This window comes from Ascaphus truei, chromosome 4 (assembly GCF_040206685.1).
Source record: "Ascaphus truei isolate aAscTru1 chromosome 4, aAscTru1.hap1, whole genome shotgun sequence".
Classification (NCBI taxonomy): domain Eukaryota; kingdom Metazoa; phylum Chordata; class Amphibia; order Anura; family Ascaphidae; genus Ascaphus; species Ascaphus truei.
Window position 1 is genome coordinate 288123576 of NC_134486.1, and position 20597 is coordinate 288144172.

General features: G+C 47.2%; 2 protein-coding genes across 4 annotated transcripts in view; one reads left to right on the forward strand and one right to left on the reverse strand.

The window, feature by feature from the left end:
* The window catches only part of AK9 (adenylate kinase 9), a 179333-nt gene extending 166533 nt beyond the window's left edge, over positions 1-12800 (reverse strand). For 2 of the 3 annotated variants that reach the window (XM_075597602.1, XM_075597600.1), the window contains exon 1: positions 12683-12800. The gene's annotated coding sequence lies outside the window, so the exon portion shown is untranslated. The remainder of the gene's footprint in view (positions 1-12682) is intronic. The other variant, XM_075597601.1, reaches the window with a different exon arrangement.
* Positions 12801-13128: 328 nt separating this feature from the next.
* Positions 13129-20597, forward strand: part of FIG4 (FIG4 phosphoinositide 5-phosphatase) — a 380709-nt gene continuing 373240 nt past the window's right edge. Inside the window, exon 1 of the mRNA XM_075595029.1 lies at positions 13129-13388. The gene's annotated coding sequence lies outside the window, so the exon portion shown is untranslated. The remainder of the gene's footprint in view (positions 13389-20597) is intronic.

The window sequence follows — 20597 nt, forward strand, 5'->3', positions numbered from 1 at the left end:
ATGTAGAATGCACTAGTCAGGCCGCAGAGTACGAACAACGCGACAAATGGTGGGCGCCTTTGTTCACCGGATACCACGAAGGGATGGACCGTACGCGGTTCTTGTTAATTAAGAACGACGTAGTAGATCATTGGTGGGTGGCTGGTTCTTTCACTCCGCAGGAGATGGAGGATGAGTTAGATCACCGGTTTAGGGAGATAGAACAGAAACGTATTGTACCTCGAGGCCCCAGCATATTGTACGATGAGGTAGCTCCAGAGGAGCCTGTATTTTGGGTACTGCCGAGCAGGGCAGGGCACCGCACACTCACCAAGCTAAGTCGAGCTGACCGGGCCATAGCCGCTAGATACCGGCAGTCACACGGGTATGAGTATCCCTACGTGCCTGAGCCCATCATGAGAGAAATTGAAGAGAACCGAGACAGTTGGCTTAGGGAGGCAGTCCAGGAGTACCTTCGGACCAAGTTCGGTCAGGGAGGGTATCACAATGAGGATAAGATTAGTGAGCTAGTACGCATATGGAGCATCGGTAGGTGTATTTACATGCACGGTGTTACATACAGGCCTGAGCATGGGCCGGTTCAGTCGTTCGCTGTGACCGTCACTGATCATAATGGACGGCGGGTAAGAAAGCCTGATCCAAGGCATTATCTGTAGGGTTCTCCATGTCGGGAGTACCCGGGTGCACTTGTATTAAAACTACCTCATTATGCCATGTATTATGACAATGTTATGTGTGCTGTTTCTCAGGTTGTTCACCGCAGGATGGTTCTGCTAAAGATAGGTCCAAGTGGGGACCATTGGATTCCACCATAGGGAGAGTGTAGCCCCTTGTAAACAGCACAGGCTATACCTATCTTCCTTCTGCTGTGGTAAGTCCTGTTAAGATCAGGCACCAGTAATCATCATGGGTTTTCCCCCTTCATAGCCCTATCCTGAGTGGTAGATGCAGGCCTGGACTCTGCTGCAGGCATGAGCAAGAGGGGAGGTTCTGCTGACATCACGAGGGGCGGGGCTAGCTCTATATTTAGCAGCCAACTCCGGTGAGTAGAGTTAGAGTTGATAGTGATATCGAGAGTCTGGAGTTGCCGGTTAGTTATGCCGGGAGTATGCCATGAGTCAAAGAATCCTGCGGATTGGTCCGAGGATTTGGAGGAGACTACGGTCTCCCCTGCGCCGAGTGCAGGAGAGAGAGGAGCGGAATGATTCAGCGTCCATTAGTAGAGCTGATAGAATTATAGACTTGGTGGACCAATGCCCTCACCCCACTGCCAGGGGTGATGGGGAGAATCCAAGACCCACCGCAAGGCTAACCTCGGGGGTGGGCTACGGGTATTGAAACCCTAGCCCAGACCATCCTGCCGGAGGAGCGACTTGGAGGGAAGGAGAGGAGGAATTATCTGGGTGAAAGGCGAGCGGCGTAATAACCCGTCCTGGCTATTGTTGTTGCGGCTGCTGGAAGCCACTATCGTTGGGATATTGCTGCTCTGTCAATAAAAGAGACTATTCGTTATTATCAAAGACTGTGTGTGACTTGGAAAGTACTACCCTGGGACCCAAGGGGTTCTTCTATACCAGTCCTGTCCCATATTCCTGGGAGTATAGAAGATGGAGGCGCTGCACCACTAAGAAGGTGGGGAAGCAGGGTTACATTATATTCAGTTGTATAGTGTTTATTGGGCCCTATGAGGAGTCATCCCGCCACGCTGGGATCCTCATAGGTGCAGGCGCTTCACTGCAAGATATACCACCCCAGGCTCCCCAGAAGCAGGGGCTTTGGACTCCTGTGAGTCTCACAGGTAACAGCAGCACGTGTAATCGCCCGCAGTTTCCTTTAGGCATAGGTGAAATGGGGGTACAACGAAATATAACTAATTAAACTTTCTTATTCTTGTTAAGAATTACCTCATAGGATTCACTAGGATCACCCTGCTAGCCTCTTTGCTTTTTGTTAAAATTGAGGATCACCTTCGCACACATCAGTTTCTCTTATAAGCCATATTCAATATGTGGTAAAGTGGCTTCACCCTGCTGGGGAGTAGTTTAATATCATTCCCTTTAATTGAGCTGCACTCTTTGTAAACACTTCTCCAGGATGGGGAAGATGAGTTCACGACATCTACTCTATATTTTGGAAAGTTGTATATCTATTCGCTATGCATTTGGACACCTCTTTAGATATCGTAAAAAGTTTTTGCATGATGGTTCCTAATCAGATTTTTGTCTGTTGGGATACAATTCACAAATGACATGGTCCCATCACACAACCCTCAAGTTACCACTTAATCTTGGTCATTCTGAAAATCCAATTTGCAACATTAGCAAAAATACAGGAGCAGCCAAAGTTCTTCAAGAGTGCGAGATCATTGTTTGGGACGAGATTACAATGTCCCACAAACAGAGGCTCTCGATCAAACACTTCAGGACCTCAGAGGCAATTAAACTATTATGGGTGGAGTTGTTCCAAAACGCTCCCCATTGTACCAAAGGGAACTATGGCTGATGAACTAAAAGCATGTTTTAAAAAAAGCGTACAACAAACATTCAAGTTCTTTTACAGGGTGATGATTCTGCTTGCAAATTCGCTTAACAACTACTTGATCTTGGCGAAGAAAAACTTCCAGTTGATCAAGTCACTGGACTCATCAGTTTTCCAGAAAGCTTTTGCAACATCGTAGATGAGATAGATTTATTAAAAGACAAAGTCTTTCCAAACATACAAATTAATTAAAAAAAAAATACAAATGGTTTAGCGAACATGAAATTCTTGCTCCAAAAAACAATTGTGTAAATGAAATCAACAAAAAAATTAAACATAAATTGGCTGGAGAAGCTAGAACATACAAGTCAATTGACGCAGTTCAATATTCCACTGCGTTTCTTAACTCAAACGAACCATCTGGGATGCCACCACATAACTTGATGCTTAAAATTGGCTCACCAATCATGCTTCTGTGAAATTTAGATGCTCCAAGACTATGTAATGGAACTCGACTAATAGTGAAAAATCTTTTGCCTAATGATCAAAGCTACTATTTTAACAGGCTGTGCTAAGGGAGAAGACATATTCATACCAAAAATCCATCTCATCCCTACCGACATCCCGTTCCAATTCAAACAACTTCAGTTTCAAGTGAAGCTTGCCTTTCTAATGTCAATTAATAAATCACAAGGACAGTCACTTAAAGTAGCTGGACTGAATGTAGAAAATCCATGTTATGCACATGGTCAGCTTTATGTTGGACTAGCTGAGAGACCCGGCGTTGCCCGGGATGTGAACCGTGCTCACACTGACACACACTGCTCATTGTTCACACTGCACACTGCACACACTGCACACTGCACACACACTGCTCATTGGTCGCACTGACGCACACTGCGCACACACAGCTCACAGTGACACACACTGCACACTGCACACACACTGGTCACACTGGCACACACTGCACACTGCCCACACACTGCTCACTGCTCACACTGCACACACACACATACACAGCTCATTGCTCACACTGACACACTGCACACACTGACACACACTGCATACTGCACACACACTGCTCAATGGTCACACTGCACACTGCACACACACTGCTCAGACTGACACATACTGCATACTGCACACACACTGCTCATTGGTCACACTGCACACACTGACACACACAGCTCACACACTGCTCACACTGCACACACAGTGGTCATTGCTCACACTGCACACACTGACACACTGCTCATTGCTCACACTGCACAGTGCAACACACACACACACACACACACACACAGTTACAGACAATCACAGTTACACACACACTTATAGACAATCACAGACCGTTACACACACTCACACACACTTACACACACTTACACAGTTTCAAACAGTTTCACACAGTCATAGACACTTACAGTACACAGACTTACACACACTCACACACTCTCACACTGTGAAAGACTTACACACACTGTCACACAAATGGTTTAGCGAACATGAAATTCTTGCTCCAAAAAACAATTGTGTAAATGAAATCAACAAAAAAATTAAACATAAATTGGCTGGAGAAGCTAGAACATACAAGTCAATTGACGCAGTTCAATATTCCACTGCGTTTCTTAACTCAAACGAACCATCTGGGATGCCACCACATAACTTGATGCTTAAAATTGGCTCACCAATCATGCTTCTGTGAAATTTAGATGCTCCAAGACTATGTAATGGAACTCGACTAATAGTGAAAAATCTTTTGCCTAATGATCAAAGCTACTATTTTAACAGGCTGTGCTAAGGGAGAAGACATATTCATACCAAAAATCCATCTCTTCCCTACCGACATCCCGTTCCAATTCAAACAACTTCAGTTTCAAGTGAAGCTTGCCTTTCTAATGTCAATTAATAAATCTCAAGGACAGTCACTTAAAGTCGCTGAACTGAATGTAGAAAATCCATGTTATGCACATGGTCAGCTTTATGTTGGACTAGCTGAGAGACCCGGCGTTGCCCGGGATGTGAACCGTGCTCACACTGACACACACTGCACATTGTTCACACTGCACACTGCACACTGCACACACACTGCTCATTGGTCGCACTGACGCACACTGCGCACACACAGCTCACAGTGACACACACTGCACACACACTGGTCACACTGACACACACTGCACACTGCCCACATACTGCTCACTGCTCACACTGCACACACACACATACACAGCTCATTGCTCACACTGACACACTGCACACACTGACACACACTGCATACTGCACACACACTGCTCATTGGTCACACTGCACACACTGACACACTGCTCATTGCTCACACTGCACACACACTGCTCATTGCTCACACTGCACACACACTGCTCACACTGCACACACAGTGGTCATTGCTCACACTGCACACACTGACACACTGCTCATTGCTCACACTGCACAGTGCACACACACACACACACAGTTACAGACAATCACAGACAGTTACACACACTCACACACACTTACAGACAATCACAGACAGTTACACACACTCACACACAGTCACACACACTTACACAGTTTCAAACAGTTTCACACAGTCACTTACACAGACTTACACACACTCACACACTCTCACACTGTGAAAGACTTACACACACTGTCACACACAGTTACACACAGTCACACACAGTCACAGAAACTTACACACAGTTTCACACAGTCACAGACACTTACACACACTTACACACAGTCAGACACTCACACACAGTCTCACACAATTACACACACCAGCACCAACACCCGCTCCCCCCCCCCTCCTCCTGCGCAGGCAGCGGGGACAACGGTGGGGAGAAGGTGAAGCGGGGACCGGAGGGGCATCCCCCCTCCCATCTCACGTCCCGCGGCCTAGGGGGGAGCCGGGACCGGAGGGGCATCCCCCCTCCCATCTCACGTCCCGCGGCCTGTCACGTGGTGACAGGGGGGAGCCGGGAGCGGAGGGGCAAGAGCAGCACGTAGCATGTGGAGGGGGGGGGGGAGCTCACCCGTCCTGCCGCTGCCTCACTCATCCTGCCGCTGCCTCACTGATCCGGCCGCTGCCTCACTCATCCGGCCGCTCCCACGTGGATGTGAGGCGGGAGGCCGCGTGTTGTGGCCGCTCCCCCGCGTGTCCCGGGCGCTCGCTCGGCTCCCCCGCTGACTGTAGCGGTGCCGGGGTGTGAGCTTGGGTGGGTGGGGGGGGGTGTGAGCTTGGGGGGGGATGAGCTTGGGGGGGGGTGAGGTGTGTGTGAGCTTGGGGGGGGGGGGGGGGTGGGAATGTGTGTGTGTGTGTGTGTGTGTGTACACGGGACTCCGGGTAAGTTCGGGCACAGGGAGGGTGGGGGGGGGTGTGGAAGTTGAGGTGCGGTCCAGCTGACGGGGGAGAGTGAGGGGCACCGGGAGGGGATTGTGTGTGTGACCCCGTCCGTGTCCGTCCCTGTGTGTGTGTGTCCCTGTGTGTCCTTTGGCCCGTCACTCCGCCTCAGGCCAATGAGAGGTGTGCGGGGGCGGGCCAAGGGACCAATGAGATTTCCCCTAGGGACACCGGACATCCAGGCAGGCAGGCATACAGTGCTTTCAATTATATAGTATAAGATGCTCCAGAGTGGGAACTGGAATTTTTGAAGTGAAACTTCTTTGCTGGCACCTACAGAGTTTTGATTGGGAAAATCTCGTGTTGTAACGAAAAACCGTGACGGAAGTGACGTTGCGTGGTCACGCGCACGCGAACCGAGGTTGTAGGGAGCGCATGCGCAGATGAGGAGGTTGTAAACCATGCCCCATATGCGCAGAAGCCACTATTCATCTTCCCCTCCACATGCACAGTAACGGCGCGGCCGACACTGCACGCATGACAGACCGACCGGCACCACGCCCTTTCGCAGGACTCCAGAACTCACAAGCAACTTCCATGATCAGACGCTTGGACCCCTTCCAATCCCTGGCCCACACCGAACTCTCTGCTGCACAGGTGGGCCCCATCCCAACTCAACAGAAAGGTCACCGGCAAAACCCTTCCCAATGCCATACACAGTCACACATACACAGTCACACACACGAGGAATTCACAGTTAGTATAAATAAAGACGGGCAAATAGCTCAAACATGGGGTGTGTGCCGAGCATGCGCATTTTAAGTCAAACTTATTTGCGTTCTCACTGAAATTGTTTTGATTTTTAATTAAAATCCTCACCATCACAAATAAAATTCATGTGACAAAACACCCTTTTGAAAAAAATGTTTTTGCACCTGATGGAAAAACCAAAAATATAGTTTACCCAACAGCATTTGAATAAAAATACATAAACAATTTTTTATGAAGAAACTAAAAAAAAATGTAATTATCCATTTATAAATCTTAGTATTTTTTGATTTCTTAGAATTCCCAAACTTGCACAAGGCCGTGTAAGTGACATTCTATCACTCTTAGGCCTGGCACATGGTAGAACAGACCGAGCAGAGTCGTGCTGAGCAGATGGACTTACCCCCTTCATCTGTAATCAGCGCGGCTTTAGATGATGTTTCCGCATGCGTGCGGAGGCTCAGCAAATTGCAGGCGACAGCCTGGTTTAATTTTCAGAGCGGAGGAGCAGTCACTTGACCGCACACATCCAATGGGAGCGAGGGACTAGCCCCGCCTCCCGCCACGCCTCTGACCCGCCCCCAAAGCGCTTACTGCCTCGTCTGCCAGGACGCAAAAAAGCACCAGCTTCAGCAGGCGAGGCAGAGCAGGAGCACGGCTCAGCGCGGCCCCAGGCACCATGCCCGAGGCCTTATACTATTTTACATCACCACCCCCCTACCACACTCCAGGCAGGAGATCCATTTTGGGTATCACTATACCCTATTGGACCCCTGTCAGAGGTCACTAACATCCTCCATTTACATTCTATAATCCCTCAACCTGTGCTCCCCCTTTCTTTTCTGTGTTCCAATTACTATTAAGGGTCCTGGATAGATCCTGTTGGGGTCAGAGTCACAGGAGGGCACCACGAAGCTAAGGGGCAATAAACCCCAAAAAGGTTGTAATATACCAATATATTTTTTCCACACTTCATATTGAGATAGCACCCGGGTATTTTTTTGCTGAATTCCCAAGCAATGACAGGTACTTTCAGCCAGACAAAAACATGATAGGAGCGCCCTTACAACTATATAAAATAATTGTAATATAAATATGACGATTAATATATAAATTACTCCAAAAGTGAATGTGCACAAATACAACCGTGATAAAGTGACAGGATGCTGAAATAGTCCAAAAAAAGTTCCAAGGATGTAGAAAACTGGGATCAGCCGTTGCTCAGCACATGGAAAGTGATAAATGAAACAACATAGTGTGATAATGTTTCGGGAAAAATGCACCTAAAAAAAATATTAATATAGACAAAATAAATTAAAATAGAAAAAAACGGAAAAAAAATTAGTGATTGAGCAAGCACTAAAAATGGACAAAAAAAACCTATTTATTAAAAAGACAAAACTCTAAGCACAAGATACATGTGGACTAGTGGTCCATTTTTAGTGCTTGCTCAATCACTATTTTTTTTTCATTTTTTTCTATTTTAATTTATTTTGTCTATATTAATATTTTTTTCGGTGCATTTTTCCCGAAACATTATCACACTATGTTGTTTCATTTATCACTTTCCATGTGCTGAGCAACGGCTGATCCCAGTTTTCTACATCCTTGGAACTTTTTTTGGACTATTTCAGCATCCTGTCACTTTATCACGGTTGTATTTGTGCACATTCACTTTTGGATTAATTTATATATTAATCGTCATATTTATATTACAATTATTTTATATAGTTGTAAGGGCGCTCCTATCATCTGTTTTTGTCTGTTTGTAATATCACTCACTTTGGGTAGTTAGTGATTTTTAGTTGGCAGCCCTAATATTATTTACCACTTTATATTATTATTAGAGTGTTAACTATTGATATATATCTATTTTATTTAGAATAGCGCTACACAGCTCGCACTTTTTTTTCTATGTACTTTCAGCCAGTATTGAATAGTGGCCACACATGATTCTTCACTAAACTGCGATAGTGCAGATCTGGGCACTGTCGCAGAGACTCCCATTGAAGGCATTGGGAATTTCAATTTGATGGTGCCCTGACCTGCACTATCACAATCCCCATGGACGTCCACAGGATCATCCTCATAAAACAGGCAATGAAAAAAACATAATGGCTATTAAAAGCTGTGAGAAGTAGCACTATCTTATTAGATGACAAACTCACATTTTCACTTGATATATATAAAAAACTAGCTGAGAGACCCGGCGTTGCCCGTGAGTTAAATTTCCCGCTAGGAAAAGGTGGGGGGAGGGACAGTGGACAAAAGATGGGGAGGGGGGAGGGACAGTGGACAGGAGGACTGGAGGGACGGGGACAGTGGACAGGAGGGGACGGGGACAGTGGACAGAAGGGGACGGGGACAGTGGACAGAAGGGGACGGGGACAGTGGACAGGAGGGGGGGTGAGAGTGGACAGGAGGGGGGGGTGAGAGTGGACAGGAGGGGGGGTGAGAGTGGACAGGAGGGGGGGGTGAGAGTGGACAGGCGAGGGGTGAGAGTGGACAGGAGGGGGGGTGAGAGTGGACAGGAGGGGGGTGAGAGTGGACAGGAGGGGGGGGACAGTGGACAGGAGGGGGGGCATTGGACAGGAGGGGGGGGGGAAAGTGGACAGGAGGAGGGGGACAGTGGACAGGAGGGGTGGGACAGTGGACAGGAGGGGGGGTACAGTGGACAGGAGGGGGGGTGGGTCTCTTAAAATTTACGGGTCCCTCCTCTCCACTCCCCCTGTATGTTTCTCCGCTCCCCCCTCTCTCTCCGCTCCTGCCCCCCTGCCCCCCCATGCATAGCTCCGGTCCCCACCCTAGAGTGTCTGACACACACACTGTGTCCCACACACACACACACAGTGTGTCCCACACACGCACACACACCCAGTGTCACACACACAGTGACACACACACACACGTACGTCACCTCTCCTTCTGGCCGCCGCCATCTTAATTACTCCGCGAGGGAGGAAGGGGGTCCTTCCGGCCGCCGCCATCTTAGGCGCCGCGTGGCAGCTGCAGGCTGCCTGGCCACTGCCTGTCCCCGCGCCGGGGAGGGAGGTGAGTGGAGCGGGAGGGAGGTGAGTGGAGCGGGAGGGAGGTGAGTGGAGCGGGAGGCGAGTGGAGCGGAGGCGAGTGGAGCTGAGGCGGGGAGGTGAATGGAGCACCGGGGAGGGGGGGAGGTGAGTGTGATGGGGGGGGGGGAGAGGACAGAGAGAGAGAGGTGTGTGTGTGTTGTGTGTCCTTTGGCCCGTCACTCTGCCTCAGGCCAATGAGAGGTGTGCGGGGGCGGGCGGGCCAAGGGACCAATGAGATTTCCCCTAGGGACAGAGGCCATGCAGACAGGCATACAGTGCTTTCACAAATATAGTATAAGATAAAAATTGTTTTTAAATATTAAAAATGGTTCATACGATCTATACACACACAGATAAAAAAAAGTGTGTGTGCCGAGCACGCGCATTTTAAGTAAAACTTTTGTTTTTTGCCACTGTTTTGTCACAGAAATTGTATTTGTGATGGTGATGTTTTTAATTAAAAATCAACACAATTTCAGTGCCAAAACGCAAAGAAGTTTGACTTAGTACGCGTGTTTTAGCTATTTGCACTTCTATATTTAAAGTGTGAATTCCTTGTGTGTGTCACTGGGAGCACGCGCGTCAGTGAGCGTGTGTGTGTGTGTGTGCATGCCAGTCAGTGTGTGTGTGCGCGCACGTCAGTCAGTGTGCGCGCGCTTCAGTCTGTGCGTCACTGTGTGTGCGTGCACCAGTCAGTGTGTGCGAGCTAGTCAGTGTGTGTGTGCACGCGCCAGTCAGTGTGTGTGTGCACGCACGTCAGTCAGTGTGTGTGCGCGCCAGTCAGTGTGTGTTAATGTGCGCGCGCACCAGTCAGTGTGCGTGTCAGTCATTGTGTGAATCACCGTGTGCGTCAGTGTGGCTCTGGGGTGGACAGTGCGCTCAAGCGCTCCCTACCCCCTCCGAGGAGACTGCGCTACCCCCCCCCCCCGAGATCTCTCAGAGCTACGGGGACACGGAGCGCTCGGTGCTCAGCAATCTCCCCCCGCCCTACGATCTACGGGCACATAGGACCTGCGGGGACACAGCTCCTGGATCTCGGGGGGAGAGAGAGTAGGTGTGTGGGTGTGTCCGTCCAGCGGTGACTCCTCTTGGTGGAAGCTGGCAACACTGACGGCCTCTTCTGCCAGGAGTGATGTCACTTCCGTCACCACTGACTAACGTCTTCAATCAACTACATTAACGCCGCTAAAGAAGGTTCACTTCAAAAATTATACAGATATGTGTCCGTTTCGCTCCCGATATTTGATATTTGTTTGGGCTTGGTCTTTTTACTCTGATTGCGCTAGCTCGCAGTTTGGGGAGGCTCTACATTGAGAATTATCCCAGGCAACATGATCTGAATCAAGTTTCTATTATTTGACCGCAAAGAAAATGTAACCCTTTCAGTGCCCTAGTGACGTACGCCGAGGGCTCTTATAATATACACTGTATGTCATTGACCTTTGTCCGTTCGGTGCTCATACCACACTGCAGGGCATGCCCCCTCCCTGTCACATCTGGCCCCACAGCCAGAAAACACAAAACTCATCATGTGATCACATACACAACCCTGTGGCACTTAAAAAGTTAAAAGATCAGTTCTCCCTACAGAATTTTTTTCTTACATGTATAGGAAGCAGGGGGTCTCTGGAGCTCAACTGTGTTCATTTCAGCATTGGGGACCCCCTTGTTTCCAGGATACTTATTGGGGAAGGTGCCCCTGGTACGGTGCCATAAATGGGAAACAAAATGGAGGTTTAAATCTCCCAAGGGCCAATAAGAACATCATTTGTTGCGGTTTCCTATTGGCTCGCGTGACGTGAGGGATTTAAACCTCCATTAAAGTCCGCACCTTCTCTGGTATTCATCTGGGGAAGCAGGAGATCCCTGCAACTGAATTAAACACTGAAAATGGTGGAAAAAATAACCAGTTTGGTAAGCTTCTTTAAACAGCCACAACAGAAAACCTTAAAAAACATGCAAAGTTGTTTTCATCTTAGGCGTTGAGAAGCAGAGACCTCTTCACTCTCCATTATCATGAACTGGGATATGGAACGTGTGTCAGGAAGAAAGTCATTAAGGAAACATATTTTTGGACCAAGGGGCTCATTCTACATCAGTCGACGCAGCCCATCTGCTGTGTTCTGGACGCAATTCCCCATTAAAGTCTTGTGGAGAGCTGGCCGATGCTCAAGCTTAAAGCGTGTCCAGCCATCCCAAACCTCCCTCAGTAACAGACAAACTACAAGATCATTCGCAAAAAAAAAAAAAAGTACCCTTACTGCTTTCTCCCTGATGAAACTCCCTTCTCATTTATTGATCAGATATTTTATAAGGAAGGAAACATTAAGATAAAACCATTGGCCCATATGTATCTAGGTGCAATTCTGGAGCAACAAAAACACTAGACAAAGACAAAAAAACCCCGAATTATTTCAGTTGGATCTGGTGCAATTGTTTTGACTGAGAATTGCCCCACTTTTGCTTTGATACACAATGTGTTGTCCTGGTAAAGGAACAAGGCGGCCCTGTTCAACAGAGCAATTAGCCCGGTAACAGTCTATTTATTTATAAAACATTTTACCAGTAGAAAACACATTGAGCGGTTTGACAGTTAACATCATCAATGGAAGTTGATGCATAACTATCACCACTTCTCCCTATATTAATTAGGGTTAAGACTGGCCAATCTAAATAATTCAAATTTAAAAAAGGTCCAGCGCCAAAAATACATCAGCGAAACTGACTCCGGATCAGGGACACTCCCAGAAAGTCTTAAATTGTAAGCTCTTTGGGGCTTTTCTTAATGTTACTTTTTATATAGGTAGCATGTATTCCCATTATGTCTCCTATTATGTCACATATATTACTGCTGTAAAGCGCTATGTATATAGACTGCGCTATAGAAATAAAGGTTATATATATATATATATATATATATATATATATATATATATATATATATATATATATATATATATATATATATATATATATATATATATATATACATACATACATGTCCCCTAGTTACATTAATACTCACAGCTACCCGCACTCTCTTCTCTCTGAGGCTTAGCACTGATTTGTTTACACCCCTCCCTCGTCTCCATGGTAACGACAGCTGAGGACTGCAGCTCCGTACGCCTGCGCATTCCCCCCTCCTGTAAATGAACGTCACGTGTCCGGCAGCAACGGTTTCGAACCTTTTGCTTCGGCAAATGTCGCATATGTCACTATCTTCCCGGGAAAGGGGGCTCTTACTAACCCCGTACTGGCAGAAGCCAGCAACGAAAGGGTTAATATTTCGTGGGTGGGGGGTTCAGAGGGATCTGCAGCGTCATGAGTTTTAGAATCCTCTAATGAATGGTATATATAAAGAAAAATACATTAGATATTATTTTAATGACCTGAAACTATTTCGCAGTAGAATATACCCACAAATAACGGCAAGTTGTTCACCCCCCCCCCCCCCGGCATCAAATGGGTGAGCACACATTTAACGCATGAATGGGAAAAGATGTAGAGGCGATTATTTCTGTCCCTTGTCAGGCTCCGTCCGACCCGAGGCTGATAGGACGGGACGTTGTAGAATATCCGGAAGCGTTGCTCTGTGTGACGGTTGTAAACACAGCGCGCGAGCGAACCTGTTGTGAGATACTGTGCGCACGTGACCACTCTTGGTTCTGTTCCGTGGTAAATGCTACAGTATGTGCTAGTGGGGCTGACGTCAGCAGGGGCGCGTGCTTCAGGTGAGTGAGCTCGCTGTAAAAAAGGGAGAGCTCAGAGGCGCTCTGGCAGTTGTCAGTGTAATTAATACACGCGAAGGGGTCTGTATAGGCACCGCCATATGGCAAGTCCAACTCGCAATACGCCAGGCCTTAGTTTGTGGTTTGCCAGTAGTGAAACGTTAGAGATATAATAGTTTTTTTGCATGAGCATGTTTGCTTTGTACAGATGTCAGTGCCCACTGACGTTTGAAGTCGCTCTCACAGATTACAGAGGAGCCTCGTTGTTAAAAGCAATCATTTCCATACAAATTCCGTTTGTTCCCCAATCCCCACATCTCACTGACATCAGTCCTTGGAGGTTGACATACGTGTATCTTTTTTATCAAGAACATTATCCTTCTGCATGGCGCTGAGCTTTTGGCTTTTAAAATTAACTGTCATAGAGATAGGTGATGGTTGCACTTGAGCGTATTCGGATCATACAAGCAAGCCCCTTTTTCATGTAAATCTGAAACGAAATGTAAACTTTTAAGAACCAAAGCCAGTGAGAGATGTAACATTTTAATGGATCATTACAGGGGTTTTTTGTCAGTGAGACTTCATCGATGCTCGACTGCTGATACTAAAGATCAGTGAGGCTCACAGCAAATCAATAAGTTGTTTACCTTTTTAAATACAGATTTGAAAATCTTTTTAAGAATTACAAAATTCCTTTCAATTTATTATGACTCCAGCCTATGTGCCTTCAAATTGCCACCCCTTTACTTGAGTATATGTTTTAAAATCAACATCTTTTTAAATCATATATCATTTAAATATTAATCTTTACAAACATTACATTCTGAATCTGGCAAAATTAAATGATTGTGTTGGTAACATATATATTTTTTGTTGATGATTGTGTTGGTAACATATATATTTTTTGTTGTGGGACCCCATGCAACCTCACACGGGATCTCTGGGTACCAGGAAACACGACTTGCAATCACTGGACCTGAACTCGGCCTCTCAAACTGAGCCCTACACCACTGCTGTTTTCTTATGACTCTGCAATTAATATCAGGCAGCATGTGACTTGCAGCTCATGGCTTTTCCGGTCTCTGTTGCTGTAGATTGATGCCTTGTTTGGGACACGCTGCTTTTCAGACAACGGTCCATTAGGCTGGGGCCATTGTGCCTTCGCCCATGCGGAGGCTGGTCATTGAGCGGGCGCTTACCTGGCCATGGTGGACGGGCCGTGGGGGGCGTCACGGAGCTGGGCGAACCGCTCACGTGACCGGCCTGTCACGCCAAGAAATCAGTTTGAACTGATTTCTCCCGCACGCCGCATGGACGCGAACACTGCCTTAAGTCAGTCTGTTTGCTCAGCGTGCGGACGCGTCCGCACTGTCTGCTGTTCCATGGCCCCAGCCTTAGCTTTGATCAATACATCATTTCTAATAATAAGTATTGATGATGTCGGTGTGCTCGGTGCTGCTTTCACACACTTACTAATATGCTGAAGTGGCCTGCGAGAAGAAAGAGTTTGAGAACTCCTCGTCTAAAAGGCTTGTGAACTTTGAAAGGTATTGCAGCCTGACAACAAATATATACCGTCCTACGGAAGGGATTTTCTGATAGAGGGGACCTGCAACACATTGTAAAGTTACCTCATGGGCTTTGTCTGTGCATCAAAAATAACCATAGAGCACAAGTCCCATCCATATTATAATAATAATAGCATGTTCTAGTATAGCGCTGCTAGTTGTACAGTGTAGTGAGGCACAGGGAGATAAAGTGACTTGCCCAAGGTCACAAGGAGCTGACACTGGGAATTGAACCAGGTTCCCCTGCAACAATCTCAGTGTCAGTCAGTGTCTTTACTCACTGAGCCACTCCTCCCTTTTGCAAGCATTTCCGAAAATTTTAGAAATGTACCATTTTATAATAGAAAAGGCAGAAGTGGAAAACCATGCAAGGTGTGTAAACATTTAACACATTCATTTTATATAGATTAATATAGTAACTGTAATGATTATATAAAAAAAAAAAGGTGTGTGTGTCGACCACGCACGTTCTAAGTCAAATTTCTTTGCGTTTTGTCACTGAAATTGTGTTTTGATTTTTATGATTTACATTTAATGAAAGACTTTTGAAAGTAACGGCATTTAGATACTTTAAAATAAAAATATATGTATCTTACTTTAGTTTTCGTAAGTCAATTATATCATGTATTCCAAGTGATATTATGGAAATTTCAACACACAAATAAAATAAATTATACAGTACTCTCAAATCTTTCATTTAATTAAAACCATCACCATCGCAAATGCAATTTCTGTGACAAAACACAAAGAAGTTTCACTTACAACACACACACAACTTCTTTTTTTTTTTCTTTTTTTTTAAAATCAGATACTCCATTCAGTAAATATAAGCGTTTGAAATTACAAGTGTCTGGGAGAATACAATGAAGCTCTCCCCAGAACCCAATAGCAGAATAAATGAGTTCTTCAGTATTCAGTGATTTTTTAAATTTTATTTGGACTAACACTGAAGATCTAATTTATGCTGCACTATAGCAACTGGACTAACATGGCTATTTCTGATATATATATATATATATATATATATATCTCAAAAAGAAGTGCAAGCTTCATTGCATTAATTTGGTTGATGCAAGGGATTTAATAAAAGGAGAGCCGCCCAATCGATAGGACATGCACTTACAGGAGGGTAGAAGATAAAAATCATATAGAGTAAATACTCAAGGCTAGAATGGTCATCACAAGGGAGCGGGAGGATTGGGAACAGGTGTCAGGTACAAGTGGACCATATCATGATCGTCTGCTTCTGTCAGCTGAAAGATGTCTTTGCTGGCTGTAGCGGTCCCGTGGCCTCACGATGTGCAGTCTGAATTAAATCAGCTGGATGTTCAGCTCACAAGCCGCGCCGGATCACCACAGCTCTGCCCGTGTCTCCTCTGCGTGATGACATCACACTAGCAGCAGATGTTCCTACGCGTTTCGTCACGATCACGTGACTTCATCAGGGGTTACTCCATTGACACGGAGGCACATTTAAATAGTCCACAAACACTTATTCAATTATGTAATCAAAGTGCTGATGTTAATATGTCACTGAGTGCTTATATACCAGCGTTGTCACAATATTATTCTTATCTGTACTAATGTAAGTACCCAGAAAGAGAACCAAATAGTGCGCTAATAGATTATTTTACAATAATGATGCCTATAAAGCAGGGCTGCACAACATACGGCCCGCGGGCCGCAAGCGGCCCGCCGGGGCAAAACGTGCGGCCCGCGACAGCCCCCCTTCAACCCCCCTTCTTCCCCCCTCCTCTCCCTCCCCACTCCTCTCCTTCCCTGGTAAACCCTCGCGGCCACATGCTGTCTGTGCCCTCTAGGAGCGCGCACCAGCAAACGCGTGCGCTTACTGTAATCCCCCTAACCCCCCTTCCCGGCTCCAGCAGGGGAACGCGCACCACCAGTCCCGCGACCCGGAACTTCCCTGGTAAACCCTCGCGGCCTCATGCTGTCTGTGCCCTCTAGGAGCGCGCACCAGCAAACACGTGCGCTTCCTCTTATCCCCCTAACCCCCTTTCCCGGCTCCAGCAGGGGAACGCGCTCCACCAGTCCCGCGACCCGGAACTTCAGGGTCACCTGCCATCGCCGCCATCCACCACCTCCTCTCCTCCTTTTGCCACCGTCGGCGGCAACAGAGTCTGCTACCGCCTCCAACATCATCTGGTAGGCATGGGGGATGCTGACTTGGGGGGGGGGGGATGCTGACTTGGGGGTGGGGGATGCTGACTTGGGGGGGGGAGGATGCTGCCTTGGGGGGGGGTGCTGCCTTGGGGGTGGGGGATGCTGACTTGGGGGGGGGATGCTGCCTTGGGGTGGAGGATGCTGACTTGGGGGGGGGGGGATGCTGCCTTGGGGTGGGGGATGCTGCCTTGGGGTGAGGGATGCTGACTTGGGTGGGGGGATGCTGACTTGGGAGGGGGGATGCTGACATGGGAGGGCGAATGCTGACATGGGTGGGGGGATGCTGACATGGGTGGGGGGATGCTGACATGGGAGGGGGGATGCTGACATGGGTGGGGGGATGCTGACATGGGAGGGGGGATGCTGACATGGGAGGGGGGATGCTGACATGGGAGGGGGGATGCTGACATGGGAGGGGGGATGCTGACATAGGAGGGGGGATGCTGACATGGGTGGGGGGATGCTGACATGGGCTGTGGGGGGATGCTGACATGGGCTGTGGGGGGATGCTGACATGGGCTGTGGGGGGATGCTGACATGGGCTGTGGGGGGCTGCTGACATGGGCTGTGGGGGGCTGCTGACATGGGCTGTGGGGGGCTGCTGACATGGGCTGTGGGGGGATGCTGACATGGGCTGTGGGGGGATGCTGACATGGGAGGGGGATGCTGACATGGGAGGGGGGGGTGCTGACATGGGCTGTGGGGGGCTGCTGACGTGGGCTGTGGGGGCTGACATGGGCTGCTGATATGGGCAAATTAATTTAATTTTAATGAAAGTATTTTAAATGTAATTTTGTTTCAAGTAAACATAGTAAATAAATGTGTTATTTTGAATAATAAATGCTGTTTTACCCGTGCGGCGGACTCTGTTTTCCTTGTGAGGTGCAGGGGGGAGAGTGATGGGAGGTGCAGGGGGGAAGAGTGATGGGAGGTGCAGGGGAGGGAGATTGATGGGAGGTGCAGGGGGGGGAGAGTGATGGGAGGTACATGGGGGGAGAGTGATGGGAGGTACAGGGGCGGAGAGTGATGGGAGGTGCAGGGGTGGGAGTGATGGGAGGTGCAGGGGTGGGAGTGATGGGAGGTGCAGGGGTGGGAGTGATGAGAGGTGCAGAATGATGATGAGAGGTGCTGGAGGAGAGATAGAGATTACGATGATAATGATAATGATGATGACGATGATGATGATTTTACACGTGCGGCCCAATTTTTTTTCCGTTGGAGCAGTTCGGCCCTTCGCACTTTACGAGTTGTGCAGGCCTGCTATAAAGTGTGGACAATATATTTGATGAAAAATATATATTTAATATTTAGCTCCATGTGTATGGCAAAAACTAATGAAGTAAACTACATAAATTGGTATTTATGTAACTATTTAATTTATAAGTATTCACTGTGACCTAATTGATTTTTAGCTTGTGTTTCATTTTAATTTTGCATCATTGTCTGTCACAATATTATTTTCTAATAGTTACACTGACCTAGCGCTACTCTTTGTTTGTTTGTCACGTGTGTGTGTCTCCTATCTATATCTATCTATCTTAAGGGTTTTCCATGTAATGTGGTCTTGAGACAAAAGGTGGCACTGTGTGCTCATTTGCATGTCATTTCCCAGAATCCCTTGCTGCAGTGGAAGCACTGTATGCTAGGTGATAATGGCGAAAAGCAGGGTTGCAGACCTCTAAGACATGTGAATGTGTTCACAAGTAATATATATATATATATATCTTAACTAATGTGTTGTGGATACCTATCCAAGCTTCAAATTGGAAAGCCAGTACAACCAGCCTCACGATGAGCCCCAAAAGGTCGAAACGTCTGTCTGTGGGTAGGTTTACTGGCTATGCATCTTAACCCAGGCTGTGCTGAAAAGCTGTGCAATGCAGCGAGCATAAGCTTATAGGGGTCCATGTAAAGCTAAAAGCAAAGAAGCAAAAAGAGGCACTGTGCTCATTTGCATGTAATTTCCCAGAATCCCTTGCTGCAGTGGAAGCACTGTAAGCTGGGTGATAATGGTGAAAGGTGGGGTTGCAGACCTGTCTAAGACATGCAAATGAGCACACAGTAATATTTCCATTTGAGATATATATTTTTGTTTTTAAGAGCTGGACACTCAGGGAACAAGGTACATAACCCTGGAGCCATCAAAGCGCTATGGAGCCCGATTGGCAATATCTGCCATTGACTTTAATGGATGATATCGCCAATTCAGCCATGCTTGCACATATCACTCTTTTGATGACTCCAGGGCATCATGTGAGTTCAACTCCTGTAGCTTCTGGGGGAGATTGCTATTTTAACTACAGCCAGTGGTATCTGGATAGCTCTGTGTGCCAGTGTGGTCCAGGACAGGGGTGCACAATCTTTCTCCCCTGCGCCACCCTGCCGGCTCTCCCCTCCTGCTCATGGCCCCCTCCTTACCTTGGCTCCGGCGTTCTGATATCACATTACCATGGCAACGTGGCGTCACTTGACACAACGTTGCCATGGCGACACGTCACCAGAAGCCGTCTAAGCCAAGGTAAGGAATCTAACAGAGGCCGTCGCTAATTTTAATGCCTTCGGGAAGAGCGCGGGGGCCTCTGTAAATTCCGCACGGGCCCCGCCCACCCCAAAAATTTCCCCCCAGTTTGCGCACCCCTGGTTTAGGACATTTGGTCGCAGCCGTTATGCCGCGATCGAATCTCCGCCGACGTTTAGCCGCCGCTTACCTCGCCACTGGGACATTTCTCTGCCGGCCGCTTCACCGGCAAGGAAAACCCCTAACTGTACCCGAAAAACTCCTCATCTTAATCCCTAATACAACGCTACCCCTACCCTAAAACTCCTAATATTAATCCCTAATATAAACGCTACCCCCTACCCTAAAACTCCTAATATTAATCCCTAATATAAACGCTACCCCCTACCCTAAAAACTCTTAATCTTAATCCCTAATACTAACGCTACCCCTACCCTAAAATGCCTAATCTTAATCCCTAATACTAACGCTACCCCTACCCTAAAATGCCTAATCTTAATCCCTAATACTAACGCTACCCCTGCCCTAAAAACTCCTAATCTTAATCCCTAATACTAACGCTACCCCTACCCTAAAATGCCTAATCTTAATCCCTAATACTAACGCTACCCCTGCCCTAAAAACTCCTAATCTTAATCCCTAATACTAACGCTACCCCTGCCCTAAAATGCCTAATCTTAATCCCTAATACTAACGCTACCCCTGCCCTAAAAACTCCTAATCTTAATCCCTAATACTAACGCTACCCCTACCCTAAAATGCCTAATCTTAATCCCTAATACTAACGCTACCCCTGCCCTAAAAACTCCTAATCTTAATCCCTAATACTAACGCTACCCCTGCCCTAAAATGCCTAATCTTAATCCCTAATACTAACGCTACCCCTGCCCTAAAAACTCCTAATCTTAATCCCTAATACTAACGCTACCCCCTACCTTAAAAACT